General features: G+C 50.0%; 1 protein-coding gene across 18 annotated transcripts in view; it reads left to right on the top strand.

The window, feature by feature from the left end:
* Nucleotides 1-471: 471 nt before the first annotated feature.
* The window catches only part of LOC102446042 (IST1 homolog), a 59697-nt gene continuing 40803 nt past the window's right edge, over nucleotides 472-19365 (top strand). For 4 of the 18 annotated variants that reach the window (XM_075918229.1, XM_075918214.1, XM_075918213.1 and 1 more), the window contains exons 1-2: nucleotides 632-806; nucleotides 14970-15069. The gene's annotated coding sequence lies outside the window, so the exon portion shown is untranslated. The other 14 variants (XM_075918226.1, XM_075918219.1, XM_075918216.1 and 11 more) reach the window with 8 other exon arrangements.

A 19365-nucleotide genomic window follows, 5' to 3' on the forward strand; every position in this document is an offset into this window, starting at 1 on the left:
GGCGGCTCGGCACTGGGGGCGGGGCCAGGAGCAGTTCGGCACTGGGGGCGGGGCCAATGGGGGGCGGCTCGGCACTGGGGGCGGGGCCAGGAGCAGTTCGGCACTGGGGGCGGGGCCAATGGGGGGGCGGCTCGGCATTGGGGGCGGGGCCAGGAGCAGTTCGGCACTGGGGGCGGGGCCAATGGGGGGGCGGCTCGGCACTGGGGGTGGGGCCAGGAGCAGTAAGACGCTGGGGGCGGGGCCAATAGGGTGGGAGCTGGGGGTGGGGCCAGGAGCAGTAAGACGCTGGGGGCGGGGCCAATAGGGTGGGAGCTGGGGGCGGGGCCAGGAGCAGTACAGCACTGGGGGCGGGGCCAATGAGGGGGCGGCTCGGCACTGGGGGCGGGGCCAGGAGCAGTACAGCACTGGGGGCGGGGCCAATAGGGTGGGAGCTGGGGGCGGGGCCAGGAGCAGTTCGGCACTGGGAGCGGGGCCAATGAGGGGGCGGCTCGGCACTGGGGGCGGGCCTGGCCGGCGGCCGGGCAGCGCGAGGCGGGGCGCAGAGGGGCGGGGCCGCGCGGCCGAGTGACTCCGGCTGCGTGACTCCACGTAGGGTCAGACGGCTGCGCGCGGATCCCTCCACCAGGTAAAGTAGTGCCGGGGCGCGCCCCGCCCCCGCCCGCCTCAGGGGTCCGGCAGCCCCCGCGCGGGCCGGTGCGACATGGCGGCGAGCCCCGCTCCTGCGGATCGCTCCGCCGGCGGGAGGGGCTGAGGCTGCGCCGCCGCCGCCGCCATTTTGGCGCCTGGCTCCTGCTGCTGCCCGGCCGGTGAGTGGGGCGGCGGCGCTGCTGCCCGGAGGCCGCGGGGTGGCGGGCCCGGCCTGGGGCGGCTCCCTCACGGCGCTGGGCCCCGCGCGGCGCGGCCCGGGGGGGGCTGAGGCGAGCGGGCCGGGGGGGGGCGCTGTGCCGGGCCCGGGGGGGGCTGAGGCGGGGCGGGGCCCGGGGGGGGGCGCTGTGCCGGGCCCGGGGGGGGCTGAGGCGGGGCGGGGCCCGGGGGGGGGGCGCTGTGCCGGGCCCGGGGGGGCCTGAGGCGGGGCGGGGCCCGGGGGGGGGCGCTGTGCCGGGCCCGGGGGGGCTGAGGCGGGGCGGGGCCCGGGGGGGGGCGCTGTGTCGGGCCCGGGGGGGGCTGAGGCGGGGCGGGGCCCGGGGGGGGGCGCTGTGCCGGGCCCGGGGGGGCTGAGGCGGGGCGGGGCCCGGGGGGGGGCGCTGTGCCGGGCCCGGGGGGGCTGAGGCGGGGCGGGGCCCGGGGGGGGCGCTGTGCCGGGCCCGGGGGGGGGCTGAGGCGGGGCGGGGCCCGGGGGGGGGGGGCGCTGTGCCGGGCCCGGGGGGGGCTGAGGCGGGGCGGGGCCGGGGGGGGGCGCTGTGCCGGGCCCGGGGGGGGCTGAGGCGGGGCGGGGCTCGGGGGGGGGGCGCTGCAGTGTGCCCCGAGCATCCCGCCAGCGCGTGTCCAGGGCGCTCGCAGCCCTGCGGGGCCGGGGCGGGGACGGGCGGGCGGACGCAAGCGCGGAGAGGGGTCGGGGCTACGGAGACCGGGGCAGACATGTTGACTGTGCTGTTGAGCGACGCTGAGCTGCGGGGAGTCCCCCCAGGGCAGCGCTCGGAGCCTAAATGCTCCCCGTATTTTAATCTGACATGGACAGTTCATCCAGCGCTTCCGAAATAAAGGGACCTGCCTGCACAGGTGGGGGGTGCACAAGAGGATTCACAGTAACTAACCTTGCTCGCTCCTGGCAGTCTATAGTATCTAGAGACTCTGGCAATTGAAACATTGCATCTGTCTGAATGTTTTTGCTACTATTTGTATAAGTAACATTGAGAGTACTGTGATACATTCAAAGATTCCCAAAGCTGAATAGCCTCTGGTTGAAACGTTGTGAAATTATTCAGGTATAGGAGTAATAGTAGGCAGGTGTTGTAGTCTAGCCAATTTCAAGTGTAGTGGAACAGCTGGAGACAAGAAGCTACCACTAAATGGCCTGCCAGCTGTCTGGGCCATCCACAACCTGTGATATAACTGAATAAGATTAGACAAAAAGTTAATTTGACATGTATTTGATAGCATTTTCAGGCTAGTCACTTTCATTGCTGCTCTTGTTCTCATGGACTTGTCACTCAGCATCAGGAAGAGAAGAATACCTTTAAGGATAAGAAAATATTTGCAAAATGACAGAATTTGGCAGGGGACTCATGCCTACGGGGAAGTTGTGGATCCTCCATTGCTGGAGGTTTTAAGGACAGGTTAAAAGAAACATCTGTCAGGAATGGCTTAGGTTTACTTTAACCTGCTTCTGCACATATAGGGCTTCTAGCTCTGCATTTCTATGAATATGAGCCTACCTGTAACTATTTCAATGGGATAATTTTCAATTTGGTATTGTCCCTGTAATAAGCCATTGCTGCTTACACAGTGTGGTGTGCCATATATACATATATCCTGTGTTGACAATGGAGGACGCTGAAGAGCGGCCATGGGTAAAATGGCTGAGGAACCAAGTTAATGGGACTTAAGATCTGTATTGTAAGGTTTAAAGTACAGGCAGGCCCTGGGTTATGTACAAGATAGGGACTGTAGGTTTGTTCTTAAGTTGAATTTGTATGTAAGTCGGAACTGGTACATATTGTAGGGGAAACTCTAGCCAAACATTTCTCCAGAGCTCAGTTTTATTCTCCCACACCTCACTTCCCTCAGTCCTTTATTCTCAAGCTGAGGTGTCTGCTGAGAAAAGTCGCTCTGCGTCTCCCTGGTCTGCTGGGGGGAAGCAGCTAGTGTGGGGTTGCCTCACCCCATTTGTAAGTAGCGATCCGATGTAAGTCGGATCCATGTAACCCGGGCTGTCTGTATAGCTAGTTGCTTTAGTCTAGTAACTGAGCACTTTCCACATAATACCAATAGCAAAGTCCTAGTGGACTGGTTCCTTCTTCCCCTGAGGTAAAAAAGCCTGCTCTGAATGCATAGCTTTTTTGGTTTGTCTGTTACAGGTTTTTGAGTGGTGGGGATGTTCAGTTAAAAGGAGGTAGCCCTGTTGCAAAGGTCTTTTTCAGAGGAAGATTTTTGCAGCATCTCCTAAAGATAGCCTAAATTGCATAGTTCATTTAAATAATGAAAATGTCTGTGCACTTTGCCTGTTAAACAGAGAGCTAGATAACTGAGTGAGTTTTACTAGGGATGCTAGCACATAGTTGTATAAATGATTAACCAATAAGCCTCTGCTTAATGGTTAATCCTAATGGCTGCATGCATATCCCTTCCCCCTGATGCTTCTACATCAGAGGCAGCAAGGATGGGGAGGCAGGAGCTGGTGTCTGTGGGGAGCTACCTTTTAAGCTGGCTCCCCATGAGCACAGTATCCTGTGGAGCTGCCTGCCCTCCCCACCCCTGTGTTCCTGCCTCTGATACTGATGCAGCTGTTGCTACACATCAGAGGCAAATGTGTTGCAGGGAGCATGGGGCCAGCAGGGGACTCAGCTATCCCCCACTGTCCTGTGCTCCCCATGACGTTTCAAAGTGGCAGCGCCGCATGGAGCCCAGAGTCAGTGGAGGAGTCCCCAGCTGACCCAGGCTCCACGTGGCACTGTCTCTTTGAAACACCTCCTACTCTCCCTTGCTGCCTCTTTCTGATAGAGGCAACAAGAGGGGGAAGTGACTAGTCAACTAGCCAGTTCACTATCCAATAAGTATTTGCTTATTGGATAGTGGACTAGACATTCACATATCTAACAGAGGGAGGGGGCAGCAGGTGGGAGCTGGCTTAAAAGCTGCCTACCCATGAGCCCCCTAGCTTCTATCAGAAACGGTAATGGGGGAGAGGTGCAATGATGGTGTAGCTTCTGTTGGCGAGAAGCTCGGGACCCACACAGACTGGCCGATGCTGCGCAACAGCCACTGTCTGCCGCAGGTCTGGGCTCGCTGTGGAGAGAGGCTGCTCCATGGGATAGCAGAGCAGCCTCTGTCTGTGGGAAGCTCAGTCCCTGGCAGACAGACTGCTGCCACCCTACACAGGCAGCAGCGTCTGTTGCAGGGTGTTCCCAGGCAGTGCAGCTGAGAGCTCACTGGCTGCTGGCTCCACCCCCAGGGACTATCGAATAATCGTGTAATAGCTAAGATTTGGTGTGGTTGCACAATTATTAAACAATAGCTAACATCCTTTGTGTAAACTTAAATTAACAATATCAAATGTAAAATATTCTTAAATGTTGCTTGGTATCTATTGTGGGAACTGTCCTGGTTACATAATAGGCAGATGCTAAAATAGGCGGAATTACCTTTGCCATTGCAGTGATAGTTTATTGCTCTGGTCCTTGAAATCTGACCCATGCCACACTTCTAAAAAAAGTCAATATTTGAAACTTTGGCAGTTGCCTCTGTATGAGAGGCAGAAGCATGGGATGAGAGGCAGCTGGTACTGGAGGAAAGCTGTTTCTTAAATTGGTTCCCCTCACAGACCAGCTCCCACCTGGTACCACACGCTGCTGCCTCTGATAGCAGCCATGTGGAATGGCAGGGTGCTCCTCATGAGTGGGGCCAGAGCACACTGACTGCTGTCCCCGTCCCCGGGGACTATAGAATAGTCGAGTAACCAATAAGAATTGTTGAGGTTAATCGACTCTTCAATTAATGGATATTTAACATCCCCATCAGGAATGTTTTAGGCTTACTTGGGCCTGCCTCAGCACAGGGGCTTCTTACCCTACATAGCTATGATTCTGTGATGTGTTCCCTTCCTTCCAAGGGTGCTGTGAAGATGATTTATTCTGATCGTGAGGTGCTTAGATAAGTATCTAAAGATAGATACAGATGGCTGTGGGCATTGCATCATAATTAAAAAATTTTCTTAAAGAAAGGAATATTTTTGTTTGCCTGTTCTTGAGGAAAGTATGTTCTCTGCTTCATCAAACATCTTACACTTTATAGGTGCCAGTGCTATGAATACAAAATTTATTTTTTGCATCCGAGTAGTGCTTGAGTCCCTTTGTACTAGACCAGGGGTCTCCAAACTTTTCAGCCCGAGGGCCGCATTAACTATCAAACAGCAGTTCGGGGGCCGACTACACACTTGAGGTCCAAATAAAAAACAATCAAAACATGGATGTTGTTTTTAATTATTTATTTAATATTATTTTATTCAGTTATTATTTAATAACACATTCATACACTACACATGAACACCTGTATTAGTGTGAATGGTGAAATTGTTTCCTGGATGCCAAAATAGCAGACATTTCTGGCTTTAGATTTGTTGTCCCTAACATCAACAGTGACCTGAGATTATCATCGGACAAGTTTGTTCTCAAATTGTTCTTCACGTATTTCATTCTTGAAAATGTTTGTTCACACAGGTATGTTGTTCCAAAGATTGAAAGGTACCTTGATGCAAAAGTTTTGACATTATGAAAGTCTTCCTTGGGCAAAAACTGGTAAAAACCCACCAGTCCTATTTTGAACTTGTCCCTAAGGAGGTCATTTGCTTGCAACTCAATGACTTCCAGCTGCAGTTCATCTGGGCAACTGGCCACATCTACTTCAAATGGGTTTTGAAACAATCTCACTTCTTCTGCCTTTGAATCCAAAAAGGTCTCCACGGGCCGGATGAGAGGGCCTCGCGGGCCGCATCCGGCCCCCGGGCCGTAGTTTGGAGACCCCTGTACTAGACAGTATAAACATGGAGTACGAGATAACCCTGGTCCAAAGGTTTACCATCTACTGAGTCAAGATGCAGGGGGAAGAAGTGATAAATCATTGGACGGTACTTTTGTTTTTAGGACTTTTCCTTATTTTTTATTTCTTTAGTGTCATGTGTGCAACCTTTTCCAGGCCACAAAAAGGCAAGTCCCTGGGAACTATAAATTAGATGTCATATAGCAAGGGGTTGTGGTAAGCCAGTGTTGAAGAGTGGGGTTGGGAGCACAAGACTTGTATACTGTCTGATGCGTAGTGACTCTATCTTTGTCTATGCTTTGGCATATGGCTAGTTGGACTCCTAGCTGAGTGGAGCACAGAGATACTATTGTGATGGGATGGCTGGGCTCCCAGGCACTTGTACTGCTTGATGTTCCTCTGACTTCTATCCCATGCAGAACCGTATGTTCATAGCACAGGGCCCCCTGCACTGCTTTCTTCCCCCTGCACTGCTTCCAGAGCAGAGTTCCTCCCCGGCCCTATAGGGAGAGGAACAGCAGTCCCTACTAGGGATAGAATCATAGAACACTAGGAGTGGAAGGGGCCTTGAGAGAGGGTCCAGTCCACTCCCCTGCCCTCGTGGCAGGACCAACCACTGTCTAGATCAGGGGTTGGCAACCTTTCAGAAGTGGCATGCCAAGATTTAACTTCTTCACTTCTATTTACTGATCTGTGTGCTGGAGGAGGAGGGAGGCAGGGTGGGGGCTGACTGTGTACAGTGACTGTATTTTCTGAACGAGCTACAGCTAGGGAGAATGGTTTAATTTCAGTTATTAAACACATTAAGCATTTTAACTTTCTCGTGTTATTTTATCAAACTTCATTTTAAATAAAGTAAAATATTAATTTGTGTGCCACACACAGATTCCCATGTTTTCTTTCTTTATGGCAGGGGTGGGGAACTTTTTTGGGTTGTGGGCACTGACCCACAGAAAAAATCAGTCAGGGACTACACAAGTGAGAGGCAAAAAACCCCAACCCTCACTGATGTGGCCCCCAACTGAGGCACTTCACTCTTCTGGCGCTTCAGTTCCATGGGGCAAGAGGAATGGACAGGGAAGACTGAGGCTTGGGGTTTCCCGTAGGCCAGGTTTACTTCCCTGGTGTTCTGGAGTTAATGGATTTTATGGACCCCCAAGTTTCTGGGGTGGGGACAAAAATGAGGGGTTGAGTGTGCTGCCAGTATGTAGGATAGGGATGGGGTGCATGAACTGGGTGGGAGTTGGGGTGCAGGAGGGGGAGAGGTTGCGATGTCTGGGTGGGAGGTAGGGTGCAGAAGCAAGCTGGGAGTAGGGTGTCTGGCAGGGGGAAGGAGAGGGTGCAGGAGCAGAGTGGGGGGTAAGTGTTTGGCAAGAGGTATGTACGGGACCAAGGAGCAAGGGAGGGATGCAGGAGGGGCAGGGTGTCTATCCAACAAGGAGGGTGCAGGAGCAAGGAAGAGTATCAGAGCAAGCTGGGGACATGGGGTCTTAGAGAGGGGAGGGGGTGAGGAGGATTAGAGTTTGGAGGTCTGGGCAAGAGGGGGATGCTTACCTGACTTTGTGCCCCCTTGCAGCAGGGAAAACCTGCAGATGGTGTGCTGCCATTCCCCCAGTGGGGTGGGAATGTGGAGGGATGTCAGCCCCCTCCCTCCTCCATGCAGTAAGGATCCTCCACAGTGGCCAGGGATGCAGAAACCCCTACCTTCCCTGCCAGACCCAGCTTGCTGCCACTCCCCCAGCAGGGTGGGGGGAGAGAATGTGGGTGGGCCCAAGCATGCCCTGCCTCTCTGCACCCCAGCCCAGCTCTGTGCTGCCCCTGCCAGTGCTGAAGTTTTACCTTAGATCTACTCAGGCCCCCCAGTGGCGGCAGCAGCTGCTGTACCAAAAAGCGACCTGGAGGAGGAGGTGATGGTACTGCTGCCACTGGTGGACTGGGGGCCACATGTGTCACAGGCAGTCCCAGGAGGAGGAGGGCTGTGCGGCATGCTGGGGTGGGACAGTGGATGATGGAGTCGCTGGAAAATACGCACCACTGTTAGCTGGCCTGGCTGCCTGCTGCCAAATCTCCAATGGAGCCGCCCACGTGCTGTGCAGGGGGTGAGGGAGAAGGTGCTGCTGCTGCTGCTCCGTGTGAGGAGCAGTGGCAGTTCATTGAATAATTTCTCTGTCACTTCTTCCCTGCAAGCTGGTGTCCTCATCAGATAGTGAAATGTCTAGCATGGCTTTCCAGGACAAGTTGATGGAGATTCTGGGACAGAGTATTTAAAAGCTAGGGATGTAATAGTACAGTCAATTAACCAATAAGCAAAATCTTATAGGTTAATGCTATAGACAACATGCATTTCCCTCTCTCCCTGCCAGTCAATTTTTTAGCAGCCTGGCCAGCAGCAGTAGGAATAAGACCCTCCGGAAAAGGGCACTTTTTCCAGAGGATCGGGGCCAGTGTAGACGCTCTTTTTTAAAAGCCGGAAAAAAGCGGCGGACATTTTTATTTAAATGCCGCGGGGGATATTTAAATCCCCCGCGGATTTCCCTACGACGACTGGTGAAATTTACATGCCCCTTCCGGAAAAGGGGCCAGTGTAGACGTAGCCCTCATGTCTTGCTCACAACACTCCTGTTAATGCATCCTAGAATCATGTGTGGTGGTGGGTGTTTTTTTGCAACAATGTCACACTGATTCATGTTTAATGTAGGGTCCATTGGTGCCCCTAAATCCCTTTAATCAGTACTCCTTCCTAGACAGTTGCTTCCCATTCTGTATATGTGAAACGGATTGTTCCTTCCTAAGTGGAGTACTTTGCATTTGTCCTTATTAAACTTCATCCTATTTACCTAAGACGATTTTTTTAGGTTACCTAGATAATTTTGAATGTTCACCCTATCCTCCAGAGCACTTGCATCCCCTCCCAGCTTGGTGGTATCTTCAAAAGTAATAAGCGTACTCTCTATGCCATCATCTAAATCATTGATGAAGATATTTAACAGAACTGGCCCCAGAACAGACCTCTGTGGAACCCCACTTGTTATGCCCTTCCAGCATAGAACCATAAAACTGGAAGAGACCTCAGAAGGCCATCAAGCATGATTGTGAACCGTTAATAACTAGCTTTGAGAACGGTTATCCAGCCAGTTATGCACCCACCTTACAGTAGCCCCATCTAAGGTGTATTTGCCTAGTTTATTGATAAGAAGATCACGAGAAACCGTATCAAATGCCTTACTAAAGTCTAGGTATACCATGTCCACCACTTCTCCCTTATCCGCTAGACTTCTTATCCTATCAAAGAAAGCTATCAGATTGGTTTGATGTGATTTGTTCTTTATAAATCCATGCTGGCTGTTACCTATCAGCTTATTTTCTTCCAGATGTTTGCAAATGAATTCCTTAATTATTTGTTCCATTATCTTCCCTGGCACAGAAATTATACTGACTGATCTGTCATTTCTTTGCCTTCCTAATCTTGCCCTGCATACTTGTGGTGGTTGCTTATATCCATGCTTTGTAATTAGACCTAGTTTCCGTTTTTTATACAACTCCTTATTGATTTTTAGATCTTTTAAGATCCCCTGGTTAAGCCAACGTAGTTTCTTGCCATAATTTCTGTCCTATGCAGCAGAATAGTTTGATTTAGGGCCCCTAATAATGTCCCTTTGAAAAAACTGACAACTATGTTCAGTTGTTTTTTCTTAGTCTTGCTTCCCATGGGACCTTACCTAGCAGCTCTCTGAGGATGTAATAGTGTAGTCAACCAGATGATTAATCGGTTCTCGGTTAATGCTATGGACTACATGCAACCCTCCCCTCCCCTCCCCTCCCCAAGTTCATTTTTAACTGGCTGGCTGACAGGCTGGCTCAGTCCTGCAGAGCTGCAGTAGGATTGATGCTGGGTCCAGGCATGAGCCAGGGCTGAGCCACAGTGGGGGTGTAATTGCTGGACCCGGCAGGATCCAGGATTGAGTGGTAGTAATGCCACCCCTTAACGATTAATCATGTAGTCGATGCAACTTTTGTTGACTACATGATCAATCAGTTACACACTTAACAACTCTAGTCCCTACCACTGCTCTACTTCTCCTGCTAGGGAACTGGTCATGAGGCCACTGGGTATAATAGGTATAAAACCAAGCTGATGTATTTGCCTGTAAAGTTTTCAAGCCCCGAGAATGGGCAAGGCGGCTAACTTATGATATCTCTGTGAACAATAACATTAGAACTTCTGACATCTGTGTTTGTACAAATCTCACCCATAATGTTGTTCTGTTCTAATTTAAGTTTTAGGTTTGAAAAAAGCAGAATGAGCTATCAAAACCTTATCACTCCCTGACAGCTTTACATGAAAGTATTTGCATAGCTGCTCACAATATAGTCCTTAAATCAGGAAGATAAATGGTGTTCATTTTGTTCTGGACACTGTTTTTGCTTGGCTAAGCCACATTCCGCATAGTAGGGAGGGGCAGGCAAACTCTGAACCTCTTAAAAATAACTTGTTATCCAAGTTCAAAATGAGGTTGAAGTGTCTTATGTGAAAATTGATTCCCAAGTTGACCACCTAAATAACAGCACAGAAGCTGTACCAGCTCTTCTGAACAAATTTCCTTCTGCCCAGAAACACAGTATAGGAAATCTCAGCCCAAAGAGTAGGTTTTTCTGGCAAATTGTTTGCCTGAAAATGGGTGCTTAGACTCCTTACTCAGGTCCTTAATTCAATTAAATTTCTAAAAAACAATTTAAATGACAATGTACATGCTTCATTTAAGGCATTGCTTTGGGGATGAGGAGTTGAGGATGCAGGCTGCCTCAGGGAAAGAGGACTACCCCAGCCCTCTCTTACTGCAGCAGCTTGATAAATGCCTCTTATTGCAGCCAGATAAGTGCCTCATGAGGGCAAGTAAGTGCCCTCCACGCATCATGCCCAGACCCTGCAACCACCCACGCAGCCCTTCATGCACCCCCTCCACCGAGACCCTGCACCTTCAGCCTGCTCATTCACTCTCCCCTCTTGCCAGACACCTTTCCCCCAGCCTGCTCTTGCACCTTCCCTTGCTCCTGCGTCCTCCCCCCAATGGACACCCTGCACCCTCCCTTGCTCCTACACCCTCCCCCCCCGGCCAGAAATCCTACTCCCAGCCTACTCCTGCACCCCCATTCCTCTCATTGGCAGCCCTGTCCCTCACACTGAGCTCCTCCCCAACTCCAGAGCCTAGGGGCATCCACCAGAGGAGTAAAGCTGACCCATGGGGACCCATTTCCGTGGTATTGGAGCACCAAAGGAGTGTGGTGTCTTGGTTGGGGGCCACATCAGTGAGGATTGGGGGTTTTTTGCTTCTCACTTGTGTGGCCTCTGACTGATTTTTCTGTGGGTTGGTGGCCCTGACTCAAAAAAGGTTCCCCAGCCCTGCCATAAGTAAAGAAAACATGGGAACCTTTTGTGTTGGACACAAATTAATATTTTACTTAAACTAACTTCATCTTAAATAATCAAACATGAAAAAATTAGAGCTTTAACCAGCTCTCCATGGTTAAACATATTGTTTAATTGGTTGACTTTTTAAATGAGTATCTAAAAGGGTGTCACAGGAAGGAGGGGTGAAAATTGTTCTCCTTGGCCCCTGAGGACAGGACAAGAAGCAATGGGCTTAAACTGCAGCAAGGGAGGTTTAGGTTGGACATTAGGAAAAACTGTGTCAGGATGACAAGTATCAGAGGGTAGTCATGTTAGTCTGAATCTGCAAGAATGATAAGTCCCATGGCACCTTATAGACTAACAGATTTATTGGAGCATAAGCTTTTGTGGGCAAAGACCCACTTCGTCAAGAGGAAGGCTAGAGATAACGAGGTCAATTCAGTCAAGGAGGAAGAGGCCCACTTCTAGCAGCTGATATGGAGGTGTGAACACCGAGAGGAGAAACTGCTTTTGGAGTTAGCTAGCCATTCACAGTCTTTGTTTAATCCTAAACTGATAGTATCAAATTTGCAGATGAATTGTGAACCAAAAGCAGTGGTGACAGACCCCGGTGAGAGCCACTCGCCAGACCCGCACCGCGCATGCGCCAAGCACTGGTGATTGGGACACATGGAGCGACCGGCTGAAATCTTCTCACCACGGGTGAGTAGATTCAGCGGTTTGTCGAGCCCTGCTTATGCCTATATATTTGTCTGGAATTCCCACTCCATGCATCTGACAAAGTGGGTCTTTGCCCACGAAAGCTTATGCTCCAGTAAATCTGTTAATCTGTAAGGTGCCACAGGACTCCTAGTCGTTTTTGTCAGGATGGTTTAAACACTGGAATAAATTGCCTAGGGAGGTTATATAATCTCCATCGCTGGAGATATTTAAGAGCAAGTTAGACATCTATCCGGGGTGATATAGACTGTGCTTGGCCCTGCCGAGAGGGCAGGGGACTGGACTGGATGATCTCTCAAGGTCCCTTCCAGATCTAATATTCTATGATTTACATCTCGAATGTGAGATCAGATTTTCTGATGCTAAAATCTTGAATGACATGTTGACCTGAAACAATGAGTTCACTGGCTGCAGATACTTCCTTTGCTTAATATCATCTAATTTTAAATAAAAAATGTGTTCTGATAAATATGCTAGATATATAGAAAGCAAGGTGGATAAAAATTGATTTAAAAAAAGTAAAAATAAAATAAAATACTGCATTTCCCATTTAAAAATAGTTACATCTCATCACAGACATGCTATACATACACATTTATAGTCTCATGAAAATGAATGAATGACTCTGGTCTGTCCTGCCTAACTACTAGGTTTTGCTTCTTCAAAGTTATGGGCTTTCAATTTCTGTTGCTCTGCAGACTGAAAAAAGTAACCCATGCAAAGACAGACACCAGTTGGGTAGGATTGTTTTTGTTCTGTGCTTGTGTGGTGGTAGGACCTTGGCCAAACACAGCAGAGGAGTTAGTGAAGGCATTGTCTGAAAGACAGAGACAATATGTAGGGAAGGATGGGGACAAGACAGGAAGGAACAGTAGGGTGGACTGGAAAGAATAAAGGAAGACCTTATTCAGCACACACAGCACTTTCTATATTCCCCCCTATGCTTTTGCCACAGAAAAATGGTCATGTTATCTGGGTGTAAGGGTATGTCTACTCTAGTTTGAACTAGTTATTTTCCAGACATATCCACATCTTCATTCACATAATTTTCTCCAAATGCAGGGTTTTCGTTATGTTTCATTCTTGCAATTAAGCCCTGCATCATCTACTTGCACTGTTTACATTTGATACATTTTCCATTTTTACCTATCAAATGTAAACAGTGCAAGTAGATGATGCAGGGCTTAATTGCAAGAATGAAACATAACGAAAACCCTGCATTTGAAGAAAATTATGTGAATGAAGATGTGGATATGTCTGGAAAATAATTCACTTTGCAATTCATCATTCTTCAACACACTCTCTCTGCCTTTTAGTACACGTGTGATTTGACAAGTGAATTCCCAAGCTATTTGCTATGTTAGATTGGTGCTAGGAAAAAAAAGGCTTAACTAATTAAACAAGCCATAAGGATTAGCTAACTAGGTTTAGAATCTATGAAGCATACAATACAGAAAGCTGCAGTAAGAGAGATCTAAACTTTCCAGAGAGTGTCACTTTCTTATTTTATATTACATAATACATACCCCTTATCTTGGAACATCATGACCACAGACCATAATGGTGATGTCATAAATCTTCTACCTATTTTATTTCAGCGTAACTCAGTTTTTCCAAGGTAACCCCATTCTGTATTTGTGTTCTCAAAAATCAGTCCTCCCTGAATAAGTATAAGGTACTCTTACTGAACTAATGAAAAATCCCATTTTAAATTAATGAAGAGTCCTATGGCACCTTAAAGACCAGCAGATTTATTTGTGCATAAGCTTTCTGCATCTGTCTAAATGGCTTTTACCCAGCAAAGCTTATGCCCAAATAAACCTGTTAGTCTTTAAGGTGCTACAGGATCGTTGTTGCTTTTGCAGATAGAAACTAATACAGCTATCCCTCTGAGACCTGTCATCAATTTTAAAATGAAATTGGGCTCATCAGGTAATGAGCATGGTTACAAGCAGCTCCCCCTCCCACCAGCTTCATCTCTGCTGCAGCCTCTGCTAGATGGGGGAGGGTGGCGGCAGGTGGGAGCAGCCTAGACTCCCTGAGTGTAAATGCTGAAATTTTCAGTGGTAACACACATACATACCTAAATGAATTTTAACATCCCTATTTTGTGCCATTTGGCTTGAATCCCAGTTTGTCCAAACAGAGCGTGACACATCACACAGACAAAATTAACCTAATAAATAAGAAAAGTGGTGTTCACCATTTCCTAATGAAGTAAAAATTATGGATCAGAATGTTTATTAATACAGCTTGTTCTCCTGGTTAGCAGAAATTATCACCAAACTGAATTGTAAACTAGCATGTTTTAATGGCTACCAAATAAATCAGATTTACCTTTGGAAAATAACTAAAATGCAAAACAAGATTAAAAGGTATAATTTACATAATTTGCATGGTTACTGATTTTTTTTTAATTAAGGCCCTACTTCACTTGCAACATTGTGGATCGCACAGTTATTAAACTTTAACCAAAGCCAGAGCATGGCGGAGAGCACTGTAGCGGGATGTTCTGCACTGATATTCGGTGACCGTGCATGGAAAAGCCTGAAGGGACAGCCTTGATTTCTAGAGCAGTTAAGACATTTAGTTTTCTGAATTTTGTATTGTACCGATCTCTTTTTTGACTAATGTTGTTGCAGCAAAATGTCTGGTTCTCAAAACATCCTCAGGTTTACCATAAGACTCGAATGCTTCTGTTGTTCAAGAAAATGTTTGGTGCACAAATAGGTACGCGCCAGCTTTTCCAAATTCCTGCCAGGCAAGGCCCATTATTCCTTTTCTGTGGTTTGCCAAGTCTTGCCTGCCTCTGAGCTGCAATTGTTTGGCAGTCGTCCCGCGATCCAAGTAGGGCCTCACTCGTGACTGAAACAGGTGGCTTAAGCCAGGCCACTCGGAAGCGGCTCTTGCTCCCCGACCTGTGGAGGGCGTATCCCGCTTGAGGTGGAGTGTGGGAGTGCCCTGAAAAGGAAGGGTTTGTGGCTCCAGGGGGTTGCAAGACGAACAGAGGCTTTTGGCCTGATGGCGCCTTTCAGACACGTGAGTGGGTGGTTGGCATCCGTGTGTGGCTAGAGGAGATGAAGGTGGTGGCGGGACAGCTGAGGGCTGCAGGAGGCCCAGTGACGCTCCTTTCTTCTTCCTGCAGGAACTGGACGTCATGCTGGGCTCCGGGTTCAAGGCCGAGCGCTTGCGAGTCAACCTGCGCCTGGTTATCAATCGCCTCAAATTGCTGGAGAAAAAGAAAAGTGAGTGTCTGGTGGCGGTAGCTGCCGGGCCAGCTCCACGGTGCTCTCTGCCCACCCCCAGCACTCGCTGCTTTTGCTAGCTGTGACCTGCTGATTGCGCCAGCCCCGCTCTCCCGGTTGGTGTTTCCATCTGGTGGTAAAAGTTCCGGTGCTTGAGAGGCTGAGGACTGGGGCAGGGAAGACACAGGCAGCTGTAGAGCCGTGTCTGTGGGCCCTCTGATTTCCCTGGGAATAGAATTGGCTCAGAGCTTAAAACCTGCCCTGTTCCCAGGGTCTCCTAGACCAGTGTTTCTCAACCATTTTTATAAAGTACCTCCTTTTAAAAAGAAAATTACAAGTACCCCCAGTACCTACAGTTTTCAGACACACAACATGTTTTTCTACCATTGCAACATATTTGTTTAAACAACTTAATCCTAGGCGGGCGGGTGACCAAATTTTTGGGTGTAAAAAGTACAAAAATAATAACGTGCTGTAAAACTTAAAACACAAATTCAGTTTTCTCTGAATTTCAGTTGTGTGGCTGTAACCCCCAGACTTCTCTCACGTAGCCCTGAGGGTACTCGTACCGCTGGTGGAGAAACACTGAACTAGATTAGAACAGAAGTCAGACTGGGTCAAGCCAAAGGTCCCTCCAGCTCAGTGTCCTGTCTGCCGACAGTGGCCAATGCCAAGTGCTCCAGAGGGAGGGAACACAACAGGGAATCAAGTGATCCCTCCCCTGTCGCCCATTCCCAGCTTCTGGCAGACAGAGGCTAGGGACACTATTCCTGCCCATCCTGGCTAACGTAAGGATCAGGCCTCCTCTTTGTGCTCATTGGGTGGTAGTGGAAAACAGAGGCACCTGGCCACAGCCCGCTCTTCTGGCTTCTAAGCACCCTGCTCTATTTCCTGCCACCAGTGAGTGCAGGGAGCTGGGGGAGTAGAGTGGGCTGGGGCTGCTTGCTCCATTTCCTGCCGCTGCTTGTGAGTATGGCGACCCGACCCTTGCTGCCTGCCTGCCCACCCACCCTCCCTGAGACCTGCCCCCTGCAGCTCTGGGCCTGTCCCACCCTCCCCTGCAGTCCTGAGTACGATCCCCCTTTAGAGTGGCGCACCCCCCCATGGTGTGCTGCATAGGGCTGCATGATTCTGGGGGCTATGACCACTTTGGGGAGCAGGCTTAGCACTACAAATAACTGAGACAAATTGGAGAGTTGAAATCAGTAAGATACAGTTCAGTAAAGAGAAATACTGAATCCTTAGGAAGAAAAACTAACCGAGTAGGTGGTGGTACTGCTGAAAAGGATCTGGGGTTACAGAGAATCTCCAACTGAACGTGAATGAACAGTATGATGGAGGAGGGAGGGAAGGAGAAAGGGAGAGAGGGAGAGGGAGAGAGGGGGAGAGGGGGAGGGGGAGGGAGGGAGGGAGAGAGAGACTAATATTCTGAGGTGTAGAGTACGAAGCAACTTTCCCTCTCTGTGTGGCACTGTGAGGGCTTCAGCTGGAGTACTGTATCCAGTTCTTCCTGCCTCTGTTGAGGAAGACTAAGGAGGGACCTGTTCACAGTCTTTAAATTAGGGATGTTAAATATTGGTTAATTGAATATCCAATTAAACACACAAATTCTTATCCATTAGTCGACTATTCTATAGTCCCTAGGCAGCTCCTGTCTGGGAAGGGGGGGCCGGGAATCTGAGCTCCCAGACCTGGCATGAGCCAGGCTGCTGCCTGCTTGGCTGTTAATACACTTTAAATGGAGAACCGCTGCAGTGGTAGGTCCAGGACCCAGTGCAAACTGGGACTGAGCTGCGCTGTTGGCCAGCCTGCTAAAAAAAAAAAGTACTGACAAAGGTTGGGGGGAAATGTGTGTAGCCTATAGCATTAACCTATAAGCTTTTGCTAATCGGTTTGTTGACTAAACTATTACATCCCTCTTTTAAATATGTGCAGGTCTGTTCTAGAGAACAGAGAGCAAAGGTGGAAGTAAGCCGGTACACCCTGATGCCATGTACCGGTAAGACTGGCCGGTTTGGGGCAGGCTTTGGATGCTGCCAGCAGCCTAGGCCACATGATCCTGGCACATCCATGCTCTAGCATTGGTACTTGGGCAGCGTGGTTCCCACCACCAGCAATCCAGTAGCCAGGCAGTGTGGTCCCTGCCACCTAGTGTTCATGTGGCTTGGCAGCACGGTCCTTGCTGCCCCAGGGATCTAGCAGCTGGGCAGCATGGTGGCCACACGCCCAGCCGCAAGTCCCCTCCTCCCCCCCCCCCCACACCCCTGCCCTGACTCCTGCACCTCCCACACCTGTCAGCCTCCCACCGCTACCTGGACTCCTGCACCCTCCACCTGCTGCCTTGAACCCCTACACCTTCCAACCCCCTGCCCTGACTGTCGCGGCTCTTGTACGATTCAAAGGGACAGAGGTGGCATGGGTTCCCCTTGGTGCCTCCCCCTTTGAAATGTACAAGAGCTACAGGTGACTCGTACATTTCAAGGGGAGAGGAGCAGCAATTGGGACCTGTGTGTCCAATCCCTACTCGTGCTGTTTACCTCCTGCCCTCTGCCTCCTGTCCCCTTGCAGAGATGGTTCTGGGGAAGTGACTGGTCGAGTTGCTACCTGATTGCTTATTGGGTAGTCAACTAATCACTTCCATCCCTAATTGCAACCCTCACACTCTGACCACCTCCTAAGGGAAGGCTGCAATAGGTCAGTACCTGTAAGAAATTGACATTACTTTCACCACAACAATAAATTATTCTCCATGTCCGCTGAAGGCACAATAAGAAATAATGGGCTTAATCTGCAGCAAGGAAGATTTAGGTTAGATATTAGGAAAGGTATTGTAACCATAAAGATAGTTAATCTGTGGAATAGGCATCCAAGGGATGTGATGGAGATTCCACAACTGGAGTTTTTTAATAAGTGGTTAGACACTCACCTGCAAGGGGTGGTCTAGATCAGGGGTCTCCAGCCTTTTTAACCACAAGATCACTCTTTTAGTGTAAATGCAGTGTAAGATCTACCTCAAACCCAAACACCCTTGCCCCGTTTCCTTCCCAGCTCTTCTCTGAGGCGTCACCTCTGCTACACCCTTTCTCCGAGGCCTCACTCTGCTCACTCCATCCTCCTCCTTCCCCCAGCCTCACTCACTTGCGCCAGGCTGGGGTAGGAGATTAGGGTGCAGGCTCTGGTTGAGAGTGTGGGAGGGGCTTAGCCCAGGGTGGAGGAGTGGGATCCAGGAGGGGTTTCAGGGTGCAAGCTCTAGGAAGGAGTTTGGGGGCAGGAGGAGGTTCAGGGCAGGTTCTGAGACTGCTTCCGGGTGGTGGAGCAGTGGGGTTAAGGCGGCTCACTCCTGAAAGCAGCTGACATGTACCAGCAATGGCTCTGTTGCACCAGGTGCTGCCCCTCATCTACAGGCACCGAGCCCACAGGTTCTACTGGCCACGGTTCCCCATTACTGATCAATGGAGCTGCAGGAACGGTGTCTGCAGGCAAGGACAGCATGTGGAGCCCCCCTGCTCTGCCTTTCTCAGGGGCCGCAGGGACACGCCAGCCACCTCCCGGAGCAGCATTTACCAGAGGGAGAATGACTCCAGTTAAGCATGTGAGCACTCACTACTCCAAGAATTACATGGAAGCATAAGAGAGAACTGAAAATGCTGAAATGCACAGACCAGTCAAACCCCCCAAGCAGTACAAGATGGAACAGCAGCCGCCCGTGTGTGTGGAGTCGGAGATGAGAGAGGAGGACAGTGTGCCTGTTGGTGAGAATGGCAGATGCTGTGTGTGACAAACAATTGCTAAGCTCCCTCCGTCACCTTCTCTGTGTGGAGCTAGCGTACAGAAATGGGGGTGGGAGGGACACCCTGACATCAGCACCTCCCCTTTTCCTTCCCACACCTTCACAGCAAGCAGGAGGCTCCCAGGGGGTAGCTCCAAGGCAGAGAGCAAGAGCAACATGACTGGAGATGGGGAGGGGTAACTGAAGTGCCAGCTTTTGATAGCTTCCAGGCCAAACCAATCAGGATCACCAAGATCTATTGGTTGATCCCAATCTACTGGTTGGTGACCACTGCTCTAGATTTATTTCCTCCTCCCTCAGCAGGGAGGAATGAACTAACAACGGGCCTGTTGAGGTCCCTTTCAGCCCTATACATTTGTGACCCAGTGTAGCCTGCAAACAGTCACTGCCATCACTGCTCATCTTAGTACTACCCTTTTACCCAGTATGCCAAGGAAGACTCCAGACCAGATCCACATCCACATATCTAGGGCTGCTGGCTCAAACCAGATATGTCAGTTTTCTCT

This window comes from Pelodiscus sinensis, unplaced genomic scaffold (genome assembly GCF_049634645.1).
Source record: "Pelodiscus sinensis isolate JC-2024 unplaced genomic scaffold, ASM4963464v1 ctg64, whole genome shotgun sequence".
Taxonomy (NCBI): domain Eukaryota; kingdom Metazoa; phylum Chordata; order Testudines; family Trionychidae; genus Pelodiscus; species Pelodiscus sinensis.